The following is a 16,443-nucleotide window of genomic DNA, read 5'->3' on the forward strand; positions in this document are numbered from 1 at the left end:
ATTTACAGAAGTTTGCATCGGACTTAAGTTTATCTACCTTCCAAAATTCACAACCATATAAAATTTTCACACTATCACTAAACAGCAATCAAAATCTGCACACACCTGCACCCATGGATCCCCGCTTTTTAAGCTGGTAATTTTAAAATTTCTTTTGTCCTATTTCAGTCAGAGAATTGTCATGCATCAATTTGATTTATATACTAGATCTATCATATTAATAACAATATCTTATTCGTCTAAAATTTCTTTTTCGTGAACCCAGATTTCATCCAAGTTCACGCTCAAGCCCCCTCCCTCTCAAGACTCAAGACTCTAGAATTTCCTTTCGAGCCACTGGCTCACCTCATGTTCTTCGCCTTCGAGGTACCTGATACCGGTGTTCTTGGCACTGTAATTTGTTCCAATAGTGCCTCTTCGTCATCGGAGCTAATCACAATTTCCTCCCAGGCCTTCAGCTGTTCATAGGCTCGCATCCACTCTCTCTGCTCTTGCAACCTTTTTAATTGACTTGGTAGGCCTTTCACCTTCGACTCCCGGTTCAAGCAGAAGGAGTTATGAAGACTCAAGCTCACATTCCTCGCCAGGTCCTCCTCCAGTATCGTTTCCCTCGCTCTAGAATTGTCTCTGGATATTCTGCCTACTCTTTTCCACCCCGCCGTGATTGCGTTTCGATGGGTTAGCAGAGGTCTCTTAAAGGCATCTGGCCCTATTTCAGCTTGGAATTGTCGATATTCCTTCTGATGTTTCCTCATGTGGTCCTTTGTCACTGCATACAACCAGGATGTTAACGTCGCACGAAACCAAGGAAAGAATCTCAGGCGGCTCCATATGTGTCTGACTTGCACTGGTATGGCGAATACCTTGCATGCAGTCTCGAACAACTCCAGTCTCCTGCTGTAATCTATCGCATAAATCGATTCAGCTGTTGGCGCTCTCGATTCTCTGTACTTCGCTATATTCTCCTCAATCCATCTCAGAGCCAGCATCGTGCTTACCACTAAGATGGTCACCTTTTGTCGATACTCCGGTAGTCCTAGCGACTTAATTTCTTCTACGTCCCAGATCAGACAGAGATTGGCGCGGTCCGGGTACCACACTGTCTGCGCCAGACAGTGGCATGGACAATCCCCATGCGTGAGGTCGATGCTTCTAAGGTTGCGTTCTCCCGAAGCTTCTAGGAGAGGCTCAAGTTCCATCATTTTCTCATGCACCATGTCGACTTCTTCCGAGCTTGAAGCACCTACTGCGGGTTTCCCCACCACGTTCTGCTTCCCATGATCACTTGCATTTTCGCTCTCCAAGCCTAGAAGTTCTTCACCCCAGATTTCACTCAAGTCATCTCTTTGCTCCTTTGGTACTGCTCCTCGGATCTTCCTCAATAGCTTGTGTGAGTGGTGTGACATCCGAGCTAGTCTCACGCACTTGGGCACTGAGAAGGCTTTGTCTATCATCACCCTCTGGCTGGACACCTCCACCATCGCCATGTGTAGTGGATAGTGGCTCCCACATAGGTTAGCCAACACTGATCCCACTAAGGATTTTGCATTTAGAGGCAATCCATAGGCTTCGCTCATGGGAAATCCCATCTCTGCCTCGAGTCCGATCTTCCAACTCTTGATGTGCTTCTGGTTCACTTGTAGCACTCCGGGCCATGATTCCACGCTTAACGCGGTCACCAGGTGATGTTCTGACTCTAGCCTCTCCAGTGACTGGAGACTGCACATTCTTGAGAAGAATCCCAAGGCTGTCGCTAGGTTCACGGTGGTCCTCGCGTAACATTCAGCCACTATCTGTACCTCACTCTTCTCCCTTTCAGTGATATCTTCAAACCAGGTAGTGAGGTCCTCTTTCTGGAAAGATTGTATCCTGACGCATAATCGTCCATCACAAATATGTTCGCCGTTACTGCATGTCGAATCAAGACAACTGCCCGGCTCCATCCTCCTCACCGGCTCTGTTCCACTTGTCACCTCACTTGATTCTTTCACCTGAGGCAAGATCAGTTTGTGTACTATGCTCAAGATCGCCAAGTCCTCATCCTCTGTCGGTGCCAATCTCACTCGCTCAGTGACCTCCTCAATCATACTTGCATGGGGATGTGGACACCAGGAAGGTCTGAGTAATTTCCATACCACTCCCAGGTTCGTGATCAACACGCCACTCCCATCACCCATTTTTAGCTCCACTCTTTTACTTGAGCGTGGCACACTTATCACTCCCGGCATCCCCTCAAGAACCAGACCCAGGCTAGGTCTCTCTCTCTCCACAACGTCTATCTCCACTATCTTCTCTGTCCAGAACTTCAACAGCTCCGCCACTTCATAATTTCTGTTGGCTCCTCCAGCTTCCAGGTCCAAGAAGGGGTTGTACGCCATTCCCATTACTCCAGAAACATATTGGTACTCTCCCTTTCTGTTGAGTTTCAAGTACTCCCCTGACGAAGCCAGGTTGCGGTGAACGTCGTGCTCCTCTTCGAACTTCTTATTGTAGAACCTCCGTATCTCATCCAACTTCCTATGGTTCTCCAGAGATTGCCTAGAACCATCCTCCCTCTCTATCCCAGTGCTCTGATACACATTCAAGATGACTGTGGAGACTCTCCTTTCCAACGTCTTGCTTGCGACTGCTTTCTGATGACATGCTAGGATGGTACTGTCAGTCATCATCGACATCGTCCACCTCAAGAAACAGGTTGCATCCTTCCTCCTTGCCAGACTCAAGCCTGAGTTGTCCTTGGCAACGTGCTGCATCAACATTCGGTATATCTCTAGATTTTTTCCTCCCAGCTTCAACTTGTCGTATGAAGTCAGCGTTTCCAGCTCTATCCCCAACAGGCTCCACGCGAACATCAGTTGTCCTGCAGTCCTGATAAAGGGATTCGCCATCAGTGGTGGTGCCGATGAGGATGTCCTCATCGCCTCTTCAAAATGATCCTTCAATAAGTTCTGCCAGGATCTCTTCAGCTGGTTTGCCAACTCTATCTTGTTGACCTCAGCCTTCTGCTGGGTGGCCCAGCTGTATCGTTTGCGAGCCACTCCACTGTTCAACTTCTTCAAACAGCCTTCCATGTCCTTCAATGTCTCGAGAGCTATCCACCATGGTCGGGAGGTGTTTCTGGTTTTACTTTTCTCAAGTGGATCAATGGTCACTTGCTTCCCGACAGCTTGATGTTCACTTGAGACCCACTCTTTGCCAACATCTACTTCCCAGGTCTGCCCGCTCGTCGAACCTCGCTTCATTTTTATTCTTTGAGGTTTGAAATCCTCCTCCGTCACGGAACTAGTGGGATTCTCCATTTCTTTTTCTATGTCGAGCAGTTTCCTCGGTTCGTAGCTACTCTTGTAGGCTGCCGTTTTCCATCGCGCCAGAACCATGGGAGCCGTCTCTCTCAAGTCTTTTTCCGAGACCGCGTCAGCTGAAGGACTGCCCATTCCCTCCACGTCTCTCTTCCTCTTGCGAGACCTCACGTCTTTGCTTGGGGGCGTCATTGGTATCATCACTGATTCAACTTCCTTTTCTCCAGCCAACTCTTGCCTCCCCCCTGCTCGAGCCTTAAGGATATTAGTACTTTTAATCATATTACTAGTTCCTACCTTATCCCCCCTTGTACACTTAATTATTTTATTGTCAGTTTTCTGTTTCGGAGTAGAGCTGTCTTTACATTTGTCTTCTCTGGTCTTTCTTGACTTTCTCAACTCGACCATTTTGTTCAGTAGTTCCACTCTAGCTTTCTCTTCTAAACCCGTCCCCACCAGGACAGGCTCACCAAACTTCACCACCGTGTCCCACAGTTCTTCTTTGAAATTATCCAACGTGGTGTCTTCATCCACTTCTCGATTGAATTCGCTCAAGAACTTTTGCCAAGCATCTCCATCCAGAGTGCCCAGGAAGGCGTCTCTGTTTCCCTCGAAGGTATTCTTCTCCCTCCTCTCCGTACTCAAGAAGATCATTCCCATGTTGGGATTCTCGCTTGTCAACGACATTTCCGGGTACTTGCGAGGGGACGAGGTCAAAGGTGGCGTGGGAGTATCTGCCCAGTTTTCTTCACTCAGGTCTTTCAACAATTCCTGCGCTGTGAATTCCACTTCCGTTGGCTTTTGCTCCGGTGTGTTTCCCACTTCCATATCCTCTCCTGCCTCACTGAGGGTTTCATCCATGCTTTCGTCTCCTGACTCTGCTTCCCTTCTCTCAAAGATCCTCTTGAATCGATCTGCCACGGTGCCACTCTTTTTATCCCCAGGGATGTCTACTGGAAGGGGTGATGGTGTCGCTGAACTCGTCGCCTCACCTTTTGTCAGTGCCACGTACAATGGACCTGCTGCATCTAACTTCTTTCCTTCCCTATTACGCTCCATCAGCTCAAGTCCGTAAGGTGCCCGGTACTTCCTTGTGGCAAATAGCATCGCGTCTGCTTTCAGTGCTACATGCCCTTCTTCCACTATCATCCTGCCGTCGTCCCATACCGGCAGCTGGTTCTCTAGGCCTGCCCGCTTAAGTACTCTCAAGGTATCTCGCACGTCGAATTTAGGGGGCATCGATCCTCTGATTCTCTTGGCTTGAGTCGTCCATGAGTTTATCTTCACATCGCTAGTATGGAAATAAATTGCTGCAGTATACACGATGAAGAGCGGATCCCAGCCGTCAGTAAACTCCTTCTGCCGTTCTTCAGTCGTGGTTCTCGCGTAGGAGGATGGGACAACCAGGGCACTGTTCATCCCTAGGGTCATTCTCCTCACTATGGGGAACTCGGGAATGCTCGTCGGTAGGGCTTCTCTCTCCAATATCGCTTCCAGCTCAAGATTCTTCCCTCACACCCGACTCGACGCTCCCGTGTACCTGACTCAGGCGATGCTCAAGTAGTACTTCTTGTGAAGATGCACCACTATCTCCGTTTCTGCAAAGACCACATGAAGAATGGCGTACAATTCCCTCGAGCTCAGTTTGCCCCTGTTTGGGTCGTACACCGGCACCGAGACCTCCAATATTCCTCTTTCAATCATGAAGTCGCGTAGTCTTGTCAGAGCCAATATCACGTGTTCGGGATCAATTGTGTTCCTGTCGTTAACTCTCGTTACTAGGAAGCAGAGGTATTTGCCCGGGACTTGTGCCACTGACGGTGGAAGCGCCGCCATGCCTCCCAATCCTGGCCTCTGTCTGAACAGAAACTCTACGTTCTGGTATTCTCTTTTGAAGTCAGCCTCCAATCTTGATTTGAAACTCATGTCCGCCGTGATGCAGATCGCGCTGGTCCTGTTTGACAGGATGAAGTCGCTATCCGTTATCATGATGTTCTCTGAGTATTCATTGGGTATTTCGAATTTCGTTTTGAAATTCCTTCCTATGGTAGGCTCTGGTTCTTCTTCCTCCAGTTCCAATCCGCTTGTTTCCCTCACTTCCTTGAGCTTCTTTATCATCGAATTTTCGGTGTGGGTAAGTCCTACCCCCACTCCCCGGACAAAAATATTTATCGACGTCCCCGTCGATGTAGTCGGGTCTGAATTGTCTTTAGGGATGTCCAGTGGCCTGTCTGTTGCTGTCCATCCGAAAAGAGGCTCCGCTGTCTTCATGTACTTTGCTGCTGATACATCGACTTGCTGCATGCTTTGTCCTTCGTGACCCTCGTCTTTGACATCACGCATCCACTCTAGAATCCTCAAGTTCGTATTCTCCCTCCTTTCTATTTCACCCTGCTCGAGATCCGTCTCCACTTCTGGCGTCGAGTAATCATCCTGCGGATAATGTCCACCATCGTCAATGACCTGCCATTCCTCTCCAGCTTCCAGTTCGCCTACGCCTAGTAGTTCATCGCTTAACTTTTCTGGCTGTATCTTATCGATCAAGAAGTCATCCCCGTACCTATTGTACCTCATGCCTGTGCGTTTACGATTGCCCGTCCTGGTTTCCGGTGGTGTTGGTCGATCCGGTTCCATCCACTTCGGTACCTCGTTTTGCTCTGGGTCGTTCCAGTCTTCTTCTACAAATGAACCTGCATCCGACTCCACTTCTATCTTTTCGTTGTCGTCCAAACTCAAGTTCTCATTACCATCATTTTTCTCTCTGGTGCCTTTCTCATTCACTTCGCACGCTGGTTCCACCACCAGGTAGTCAAGACCCTCCATGTCTTTCGGCAGGCACCAATCCTCCGGGGACGGAACGTGAGGTTTCAGATTTTCGTAATGTGCTGCTCGCCCTGTACTCAAGCGATAGAACCTTCCTTGTTGATGTACTTCCGTAATCATGAACGGTCCTCTCCATTTCTTGAGTAGTTTCTTTGTTCCCTTGGGCGGTATGACGTTTTGAAAGACCCACACGTATTGGCCCACTTCGTATGGCTTTGCTCTCAGTATCTTTTCGTCATATTTCTTGCGTTGCCTCGTTTGCGCTTGTGCCGTGTTTCTCCGACATAGCTCGTTCAGCTCTTGTTGTCTTTTGATCGCTTCCTTCACGTATGCTTGAGGCGACGTCCTCTTCCCCTCGTACTCCGGATAGAAGAATGTCAGAGGCATTGCCCTTTCCCTGCCCGTCAACATCATGAAAGGGCTGATACCCGTTGTAGAGTGCTGGGTACTATTGTAGGCTCCTACTACCTGTGGCAGGTATTTGTCCCAGTCCGTCATGTACCTTGAGCAGTACACCCTGAGCATGTTGACTAGTGTCCTGTTCTGTCTTTCTACCAACCCATTGGTCTGTGGATGATATGTCGTCGAGTGTGCTTGAGCAATGTGTGACCTCTTCATCAATTCTTTTGTTAAGTCCCCCACAAAAGCCTTGCCGTTGTCTGACTGGAAAGTCATTGGGCAACCATACCGCGATATCCAATGCGTTATCAGGTGATCACATGTTTCCTCTGCTGAGGCTGTCTGGCACGGAACTGCTTCCGCCAACTTGGTGAAGTGATCTATTATAACTAGTATTTGGTTATAACCCGATTCCGTCATGCAGATTTTCTGATGGTCTATCTGCACCACTTCATTGAATTCCGAACTCTCGACAGACTTGAGGGGAAACTTCATCTTCCTTGGGTCTTTTACTTGAAGGCATGCTAGGCAGGCATTCACCCATCTCTCGCAAGCTTTTCTCATTCCCGGCCAGTCAAACCTGTGAAGTATCCTTTGTTGTACTTTATCTATCCCCTGATGGCCCATTTGGTCGTGTGATCTGAAGAGCACTTCCGTTTGGTACAGTTGTGGTAGTATGATGAGGTTGTGTTTGTGTAATATCTTTTCCTCATCTCTTCTCTTGCACGCTACCACCCCTTCCGCTGTGTGGTAAAGTAAGTCTCTCTTTTCTTTGTAGAACTGGCTCAAGATCTTGTAGCTGTCTTCCTCAAGTTCCCCCTTCTCCTTGACTCCAGAATGGATCCATTTGGAGAGGTTACTTGTCATTTTGTCATTCTTCTGGGCCCTTATTAGGTCAGACAGTCTATATCTCGCCTTAACGTGCTCCTTTAACGCCATGATCTGTCCATTCATCTCACCAGGATTGTGGATGTCATCGCTCAGTTTCACACATATTATCCTTTTCATGATCTTCATGTCGTCCTCTGGTACCAGATTCGTTCTGACGTTTGAGTTGCACGATAGTTCCCTAAGAGGCTTTCTTGAAACTGCTATTTTCTCGAGCTCTGTTCCACCTCGTACCTCTTGCATTTCCAGATTGTACGTTCCTGAAGATGGATCTGTCTGTAATTCCCTGTCGTGCTGTCTCATCTTCTCTTCCGCCAGTATCATGCATAGACTGTCTTGATCCTCACTGCTCTCGTCCGAGTCTTCATCCCATTCTTCACGCTCCCCGGACAATTTTCCTTCTCCGGTTTCGTCTTCTTTCATGAATCTGGACCACTCCCCGGACTCTTGATCTAATCCCAGGTGTTCAATTTCTTCTCTGAATGTCACTTTCTTATCCCTGACTTTTGTTTGCTCCAGAATTTTTTCGGGGATTTTCTCAATTAGTGATCGCACAACTTCCTTGCTATCAGTGGTGATCCCTTTTGAGACGTCAGTATTGTTCACTGTTTTTTCTCTCCGAAGTATGGTTAGTTCCGGTGCCTCCTGACTTTTCCCTTGGATCACGGGTTTGTCATCCGATAGTTTCTCAAGCAACCTCATTAAGTCTTCATCTATTTGGACCGTTCCCTCCTCTACCTGGGTGAGATCGTGACCTTTTGCCTTGAGTGTTTCCCTCACGATTTTGGACTTGAGCATTATTCCTACCGGAATCCCTCTGCTTTTCTTCAAGATGGTCTTTTCAAGAGACTCTTTTGGCAATTCGGGATGATCTTCAATCGGTTTACCTGATTTGTCCAGCCATCTCGTGAGTGGAAGACTGTCGTATGTTTCTTTGTCCATAAAGGAGAAACCATCTTTGATCTCAGGTCTGTCCGCCTCTCTTTGTTCTTGTCTCTCGTAGAACTCCGTCTTCTTGCTCAAGCTGTCGGCATTTTGATGTTTGTCTCGCGTTCTATGTTCAATTATCATGTTGTATCCGTCCAAGCGAACTATCCATCTCCCAATGTAGCTCTGGTCCATTGAGTACGTTTTCAGCCAGCTTAATGCTCGGTTATCTACTCGCAGTTTGAAAGGTTCACTGCCTAGGTACGCTCTGTATTTCTCGACAAAGGTGACCACTGCGAACATCTCTGCTTTCGGTGCTCCGTACTTCATTTCTGTGTCACTTAGGACTTTGCTCCCGTATGCTATTGGTCTCAAGACTGTCTTCCCATTCCATTCTTGTTCTTGATGGAGAACCCCAGAAATCGCGACTACCGACGCATCTGTGTCCAGCACGTACATCCCCTTCTCAGTCGGCATACCCAGTACTGGTGCCTCACATAGCTCTTTCTTTATTCTCTGGAATGACTCTTCTGCTGCGTTGTTCCACGTGAACTTCTTGCCCTTGTGTCTCATTAATTGTTGCATCGGGTATACCTTGTCCGCGTAGCCTTTGATGAACTCCCTGTAATAGTTAGCGAAGCCCAGGAAGCTCATCAACTGGTGCTCTGTCTTCGGTGATTTCCAGGTTAGGACTGCTTCCACGGCGTCTGGGTCAGGTCTGATGCCGTGCTTGTCTACCATCCTGCCCAAATATTTTATTGAGTCCTTGAGTATTTCACACTTTGATGGTTTGCACTTCAGCCCCGATCTTTTCATGCACGCGAACACCTCATCAAGTCTCTCAATGTGGTCTTCTAGTGTTGGCGTTGCTATTACCACGTCGTCCACATAGCACATTACCAGGTTGCCGTACTTCTTCGTCACGCCTATCAGCGCGTGTGCCATCAGCCGTTGAAACGTGGCTGTGGCATTGCAGAGTCCAAACGGCATCCGTTTCCATTGAAACAGACCTAACTCGCAGGCGAACCCTGTCTTGTCCCTGTCTTGTTTCCTTAATGGTACCTGCCAAAAAGCCGAGCCTAAATCAAGAGTCGTAAAAAATTTTGCATCACCTAACTTCGAGAGGCTTTCATCAATTCTAGGTATGGGATAGGCATCCTTCACCGTGACGGAGTTCAGGTATCGAAAGTCACAACAGAACCTCAACTGGTCGCCTTTCTTTTTGGCCATCACTACTCCACACGCCCACGGTGACTTGGATGGTTCTATCATGTCATACTCTAGTAACGTCTCGATTTCTTTTCTACACGCGTCCGATTTGTGTGGGGTCATACGCCTCGCCCCCTCCCTGTGCGGTACCGCGTTTTCCTCAAGTTCTATTTCATGCTCCACAAAATTACAACACCCGATATCCGCCTTATGCCTCGAGAAAACTTCTTCGTTCCGCTCTAGTACGTCTTTGATGGCTTCGAGCTGTTCATCTTTCAGTTTGCCCCTCAAATGTTCAATCTCCGGCAGAACCGGTTTATCTGTCTGCATCTCATCTAGTGTGGGTCGCTCTGGAAAGTTTGAACAGCTCGACAGCCCATCGTCCGTTTCTGACTTAAGTGATTTAATTAGGCCTGAAGAATATTTAATTTTTTGCAATCGTCTCAAGATACAAATTTTATCCCTGTGATTGGGACAATCAACAACTTCATTTTGTTTTAAGTTCTCAATCGTTTCATATCGAGTTTTAACCGGCAAAGCATATCCCAGTTTCCTCCCTCTCTGTATCGTGATCGGTATGTCAAGGGTATTCAACAAGACACTGACGCAGAGACCACTCTTCGTTATCGAAAATGATCTTCCTAAAACAGCAGCACTTTGACTATTAGGGTTTGGAACTATACATACTTGCTTATTGTCACTTAGTTCATTGTAGTTTTTCATCCTTAAGCTCACGATTGCTGCTTCATTAGCTTTTAGCCTCACTCTCCTACTCAAGAATACCGGTGCTTTGTTTTCATTTGCCACTATCAAATTTACCGGTTTGATTGCGTACCTCCTATCCGGGTTCCGTATCCTGAACATTGCATTATTTAGATCAATCGTTACGTCGAAATTCCTGATGAAGTCTCTGCCCAAAATGAATTGGTCAGATTCATCCAGGTTTTCTACCACGATGAAGCTCATCCACAGGTTACGTTCTCCCAAATTGAGGGCTATTATCGGCGTCCTGCCTAGCACCCGAAGGGCCCCTTTGTTCGCAGCTGACAGCCGTATTCTCGAGTCTATCAAATCATCTTTGTTGAAGCCCATTCGCTCCCAAGTCTCAATTGGTATGACACTCAAGACCGCTCCCGTGTCAAGTAACCCACGTAACTGAGTCTTCTTTCCACTTATGTCCAACACGTGCCCTGTCACGTCTGCTTCCGTTCCGATGTGCATTGCATCTTCTTCAAGCATAGCACAGTGTCCAATCGATCTTACTTTCAATTCCTCCTTCCCTACATAGATTTGTCCAATCAGGTCTTCGTCGCATGTTATCATCGTCTTGGTATAGATGTTGATTCCATCTATGTTTAGCATAACCTCGTGTGGACCGTAAGCTTCAGTGTATCTGTTATCAACACGTACCGACTTGCTGCCCCCTCTCGTGAGTAGTGCCCTGAGCGCTCTAGAAGTAGTTCGTGGACTTATTCCACTCAAGTAGTCTGCATACACGTCAATGTGCATTAACGTCTGGTCGCTCGGCTCGCTCAAGTTTCTAGTCACCTCGTGGCCGCCCACTGTGATTATCGACATTATTCTTGCTCCGATTTTCGATATTCCAAAGGGTTTACCTGTCACCATTTTCACGGTGTTACAATTCCCGTTCTTTGTTGAGCCCGTTCTAGCCTCTGGTACTACGTTCGTTCCGGTTAATGCTTCGTTAAAATTCTGTCTCTCGATCTCCAACTTTAGTCGTTGCTCTATTTCTTTCGCAGCCAGATCTTGTTTCACTTTGGCAATTGCTTCCGTCGCCGCTCTCTCATAATTTATCTCTAGAGAGCTCCCGGCCGCGGATTCTAACGCACCGCTAACATGTGTTACAGCTTTCACTGTCTTCGTCGGCAATTCGGTGTTTGGTGCCCCTAAGTTCCTAGATTCGAACTCGTTTTGCCTGTTCCGCTGATTCTGCACCGCCGCTAATGCCAACTTATGTTTGGGGTGATTCTGGTCCTTGACCGCTTCCCAGAACAAGGGACAATCCATTCTGAAGTGCCCCTCCTGGTTACAGAAAAAACATCTGGCGCCTATCTTGATGATTAAGCCGTTATAGTACTCGTGTTCCTCCATCTGACTCATGTCCTCCTCATCCGGTGCATAACCTAGGCTCTTCATGCCTTGTTTGTACGTTGTGCAGTCAGCCACATGATGATCCGCTGACCCGCAGTTCGCGCATGATCTGCGCTTATCCATATCATCTCTAGGTTTGTACCATGATGACCTCTGGGGTTGGCTTCCCCCTTGCGTGTTCCTGTTTTCAGAATATGAGTACTTCTTAGGTTTCATCAGCATGTATTCTCTTGATTTCTGTCTCATTTCTTCTGGGGTGGGTGCGCTGTCCTTCGACAACGTGTAGTATGTTGCTAACATTGTCCTTAAGTCGTCACTTTTCACCCCATCAATGAACTTCGAGGCAATGCTAAAGTTCCGTCTGTTTGTCGACTCCTCTGGGTCACTCCTCCTTCTCAAGCTCTCGAGGTCATCTAGGAACCGATCTATTGACTCGTCGTCCCTCTGTCTCCTTTTTTCAAATCGCATCATCGCTTGATGACCCTTCATGCCTGAGCCGAATCTGTTCAACAGTATTTCAAAGATTTTGTCCGCGGTGTCGCGTTCTTCTTCTTTCTTCGCAACCACACACTTTAATGCCGTGCCTTCTAAATTGCTGAGTATGGCTGTGCACGCTTGTCTTTCGTCACTCAAGTTATCTTGCTCTAGATGTAGTCTCATCACTTCCACCCAAGTGTCAATGCATCCATCGGAGTCATCTTTGAATTCTTTTGGCTTCTTGAATGTTTTTCTTGATTTTCCCTCTCTCCTGTCGCTCGAGTCAGTGTTCCTCGTGGCGAAGGCCTCTAGAGTCCTGTTCATCATCTCCCAAGTGCTGGCCCATGTCATAGCATCCGGTCCTGAGTTGCTGTTGGCTGTTGAATCTCCCGGACCAGTCGTCGTGTTCGACGTTCCACTCTTCATTATTGTTTTCGCAGCTGTTGGTGCTATGCTTATCGCATCCCTGGGTATGGGCAACGGTGTCGATTGCCGTTTGTTTCTTTGTGGTTCTACAAAATCAACTCTGGTGCCTTGCGTACGATCCGCTGCCGGTCTCTCTTGTGGTGTAGAACCTCTCAAGATTGCATCCAACTTCGCCTGTATTGCACACGAACTCTCTGCTTGACTCTTGCTCATTGTGTCCATTCTCCTTTCCAGGCTCCCTAATTGGCTGTTAACATCATCATATCGGTTCTTCAACTGTTGCATGTCTGTTTTGATGTTCTTTTCTCGTTCTTCATTGGTGGCCTCTACCTTGTCTGACATTTCCTTGAGTCTCTCCTCTGTTGCCTTAGCTAGGTTAAAATAACTGTCTAGATACTCGTGCTTGTTGTATCTTATCTCCTTTTTTATCACCTCTCTGTCTTCTTCACTGTTCTTAAGTCTTTTGTCGATCTGATTTAATTTCGCCAACAAATCGCCCAGCTCAATGGTAGTCTCTTCATGGTCAGCCGTGGGTTTCTCTTCGGCCATAGCCTCTGCTTTAGCTTGTTCCTCATTCTGGCCGGTTTCTGTCGCTTTCGTGCTCACTGTACCAAATGTTCGTGCTCTTTCTGCTTTTGGCTCTTCAGTCACGTTTTCTTTCGTTTTTATTCCGAACATTATTCCCAATTTTTCCGTAAAAGATGTCCTCTTTACTTGAGAGTCTTCTTTCACCGTTTCTTCGGTGTTGCCTATTGCATCTTCCGCGTCATCTATCGGTGAGAACTCTATGGGTTTCTGGTTCGGTTCCTCTGTATTGGGCATTGGAGTTGACTCTGTCGCCATCTTCCCTGTTTCATCCACACTTTGATCGGGTGTCTCTAGATCAATCTCGATGGTGGGTTCTACTCTCTCCCCTTCCGTGCCCTCTTTCGCCCTGTTCTCCGCTGTACTCCTTGTGCTGACCATGTTAACTGAAAAGTTCTTCTTTGTTATCTTCGGACCCATTGGTGTTGCTTTGCTTAGCGACGAATTATACTTTGCTTCGGTCGATCTTTTTTCAGCTACCGGTACCCTGCTCCGCCTCACTATTTACAATTGTTATTATTTACAATATTATTATCTACAAAAATTCTATTCTAAGGTTTAAAAACTCCAAGGAAAAAGAAATTAATAATTCGCTAAAAACAATTTTTCTTGAACTCTTGTAAGCTCTTTCGTGTTAGGTTAGGATAGGGAACGTGTTGAACGTGTTGTTATACTTGGTGCTTCAACCTAACCTATTACTTTTGTAGTACCCCCTTCCTAATGCTGTTCCAAGACTTTCTCTTTACCGTCCCAAGACCGTTCAGCGTTGTCCCTGTACTTCTCGTTGGTACCTTTAGACCAGCGTCCCAAGACCAGCGTCCCAAGACCAATGGCCCAAGACTAACGTCCCAAGACTAACGTCCCAAGACTAACGTCCCAAGACCTATGTCCCAAGACTAACGTCCCAAGACCAACGTCCCAAGACTAACGTCCCAAGACCAATGGCCCAAGACTAACGTCCCAAGACCAATGTCCCAAGACTAATGTCCCAAGACTAACGTCCCAAGACCAATGGCCCAAGACTAACGTCCCAAGACCAATGTCCCAAGACTAATGTCCCAAGACTAACGTCCCAAGACCAATGGCCCAAGACCAACGTCCCAAGACCAATGGCCCAAGACCAATGTCCCAAGACCAATGGCCCAAGACCAATGTCCCAAGACCAACGTCCCAAGACCAATGGCCCAAGACCAATGTCCCAAGACCAACGTCCCAAGACCAATGTCCCAAGACCAATGTCCCAAGACCTACGTCCCAAGACCAATGGCCCAAGACCAATGTCCCAAGACCAATGTCCCAAGACCGTTTCGTACCAAGACTGCTCTGGCCCAAGACTGCCCCAAAGCTGCACTGTCCCAAGACTGTGTTGCTCCAAGACTGTCCCCAGACTGCAATGTCCCTAGACTAGTTCGGTACTGTCCCAAGACTTGTCACTGAGTGTCTGGATATAGGATTTCTTTCTTCTTCGTTGTAGGGACTTCTTGGTTGTCTGTACCTTGTACCACCACTCAAGCTCTAGTGAAAATTTTCCCAAAAACCCTCTCTTGGTTGCCAAATCTGGCCCCCCTTTTTTAGTTACCTCTTTTTGAATGTTCCCAGCAATTGGGAGCCAAAACTTGTGTGCAGGTATCTTGTGATCACCTGTTTGTATTAAAAACCAATCGCCAATCTTCCCCAAAACGCAACAGTGTATATAGAAAAAATAAAATTTTATACCGAAAAAAAAAAACAAAACAGAGTAATCAACCCACCTAAAATTCAAAGGAGACAAATGTCAACCTTCTTTCAAAAAAAATGTCTGGTACCTAATTGCCACGCGTTTTCCTCCCCCCACTAGTTGTCTTATGAGGTGTCACGAAAACTGTCTATATCCGTTCCCCCCTACCGATCCAACCAGCGTACCAATCTTAACTCGAGATAAGTTTTGGATGTCCACCTATTGTTACCACGCGTGTTGATGGCTAATGTAACTAAATCAACGATGTCGATTAACTAGTTACTCTAATTCCCCCCTTTTTACAATTTACAACTGCCAACCTCTAACCTAACCAGTCCCCCTGCTAACCTCCCCCCTGTTTAGCCCCCCTCTTAAGCCGAAAAATCCCTTAAGCGCCGGGTGCTAAACCTCTCTTGAGAAAACCGTAGACCTGTTTCCAGGTCTGCTTGAGTAAAAACTGCCTCAAAACAATGGGACTCCGCTTATTCAATTTTACACTTATTTCTTATAATGTAATGTGGATTCTAACGATACCCGTTGTCCGACCTGAGAACACCCTTGTGCGTCCTCTTGTGGTGGCCCTGTGCTGGTTGTCTCTGTTCTGCCCTTGACAGCAGACCCACTTTCCCACTCGACTGGTCACCTCTTCCAATCAAGTCTCTTGGTGGTCCGTTTCGATCCTTGTGAACCTCTTTCCCACTCGACTGGTCACCCTTTCCAGTCAAGTCTCCCAGTGGTCCGGTTGGGTCGCAATCTATCTAAAAACCCTTAACAACGCCCCCCACTCGGGCACCCTACCAAGGTCACTGCTAGTTGATCGAAAAATTGCTAGATTGATCGAAACGATCGGTCTTGTAAAACAGTATGTGTATACTATTTAATTAATACAAAGGTTCGATCCAACTAATTTGGTATCAAAGTCACTGTCTTTTTTCGTTTTATAGTTTTTGTTCCTATTTGTTTTCCTTTTTTGCTCGTGTTTTTGTCCCCCTAGTTGCCCCCCTTTACTCGGTTAGCTAAGCCTCGTTCGGAGAGCGTACCAGGAAGTTTTCTTGAGTTTTCTTAAAAAGCTATCACGGTACAACCGGAAGGTTTACACGTTCCCGCTGAACCGTACCACCGGTACTCTAGAATGGGCATGTAGCCCGGAGCTGTGTCAAGTGGGTTCGACTCCGTAGTCATGATGTCGTAAAAACACCCAGGAGCGCCATAAAAACACTATGTAACAGTCGCCTACTTTAGTCACATATGAGGCTTAAGAAAAATAGGCCCTATAACCATTGGCTCAAGAGTCAGGGACACTATCTCTTGTGTTTTTCCGCCTCAAGAACGGTCGGAGCCAATTCGGTTCGCTTGCGACATGAGACTGGAACCCATTACAGCTTAAAGGCCACTACCAAAATACCCCCCCACTCTAGAAATAAAAACGTCCCCATACTTAGGTCTCGGGATACCCAAAATACATGAACGCCGTTAAAAACCGGGTCGGAACAATCCGCTTAGTTACTTTTTATTGGACAGTGGAACTTTGATCCATTTCAGATGGATCAACCTAAAACTCGCCTTATCTCAACATAACTA

General features: G+C 47.1%; 1 protein-coding gene across 1 annotated transcript in view; it reads left to right on the forward strand.

Moving 5' to 3' along the window:
- LOC134841450 (vesicle-trafficking protein SEC22b-B-like) overlaps nt 1-16,443 on the forward strand; it is a 105,128-nt gene that overhangs the window by 18,311 nt on the left and 70,374 nt on the right. The window lies entirely within an intron of this gene.

This window comes from Symsagittifera roscoffensis, chromosome 3, assembly GCF_963678635.1.
Source record: "Symsagittifera roscoffensis chromosome 3, txSymRosc1.1, whole genome shotgun sequence".
Lineage (NCBI taxonomy): Eukaryota > Metazoa > Xenacoelomorpha > Acoela > Convolutidae > Symsagittifera > Symsagittifera roscoffensis.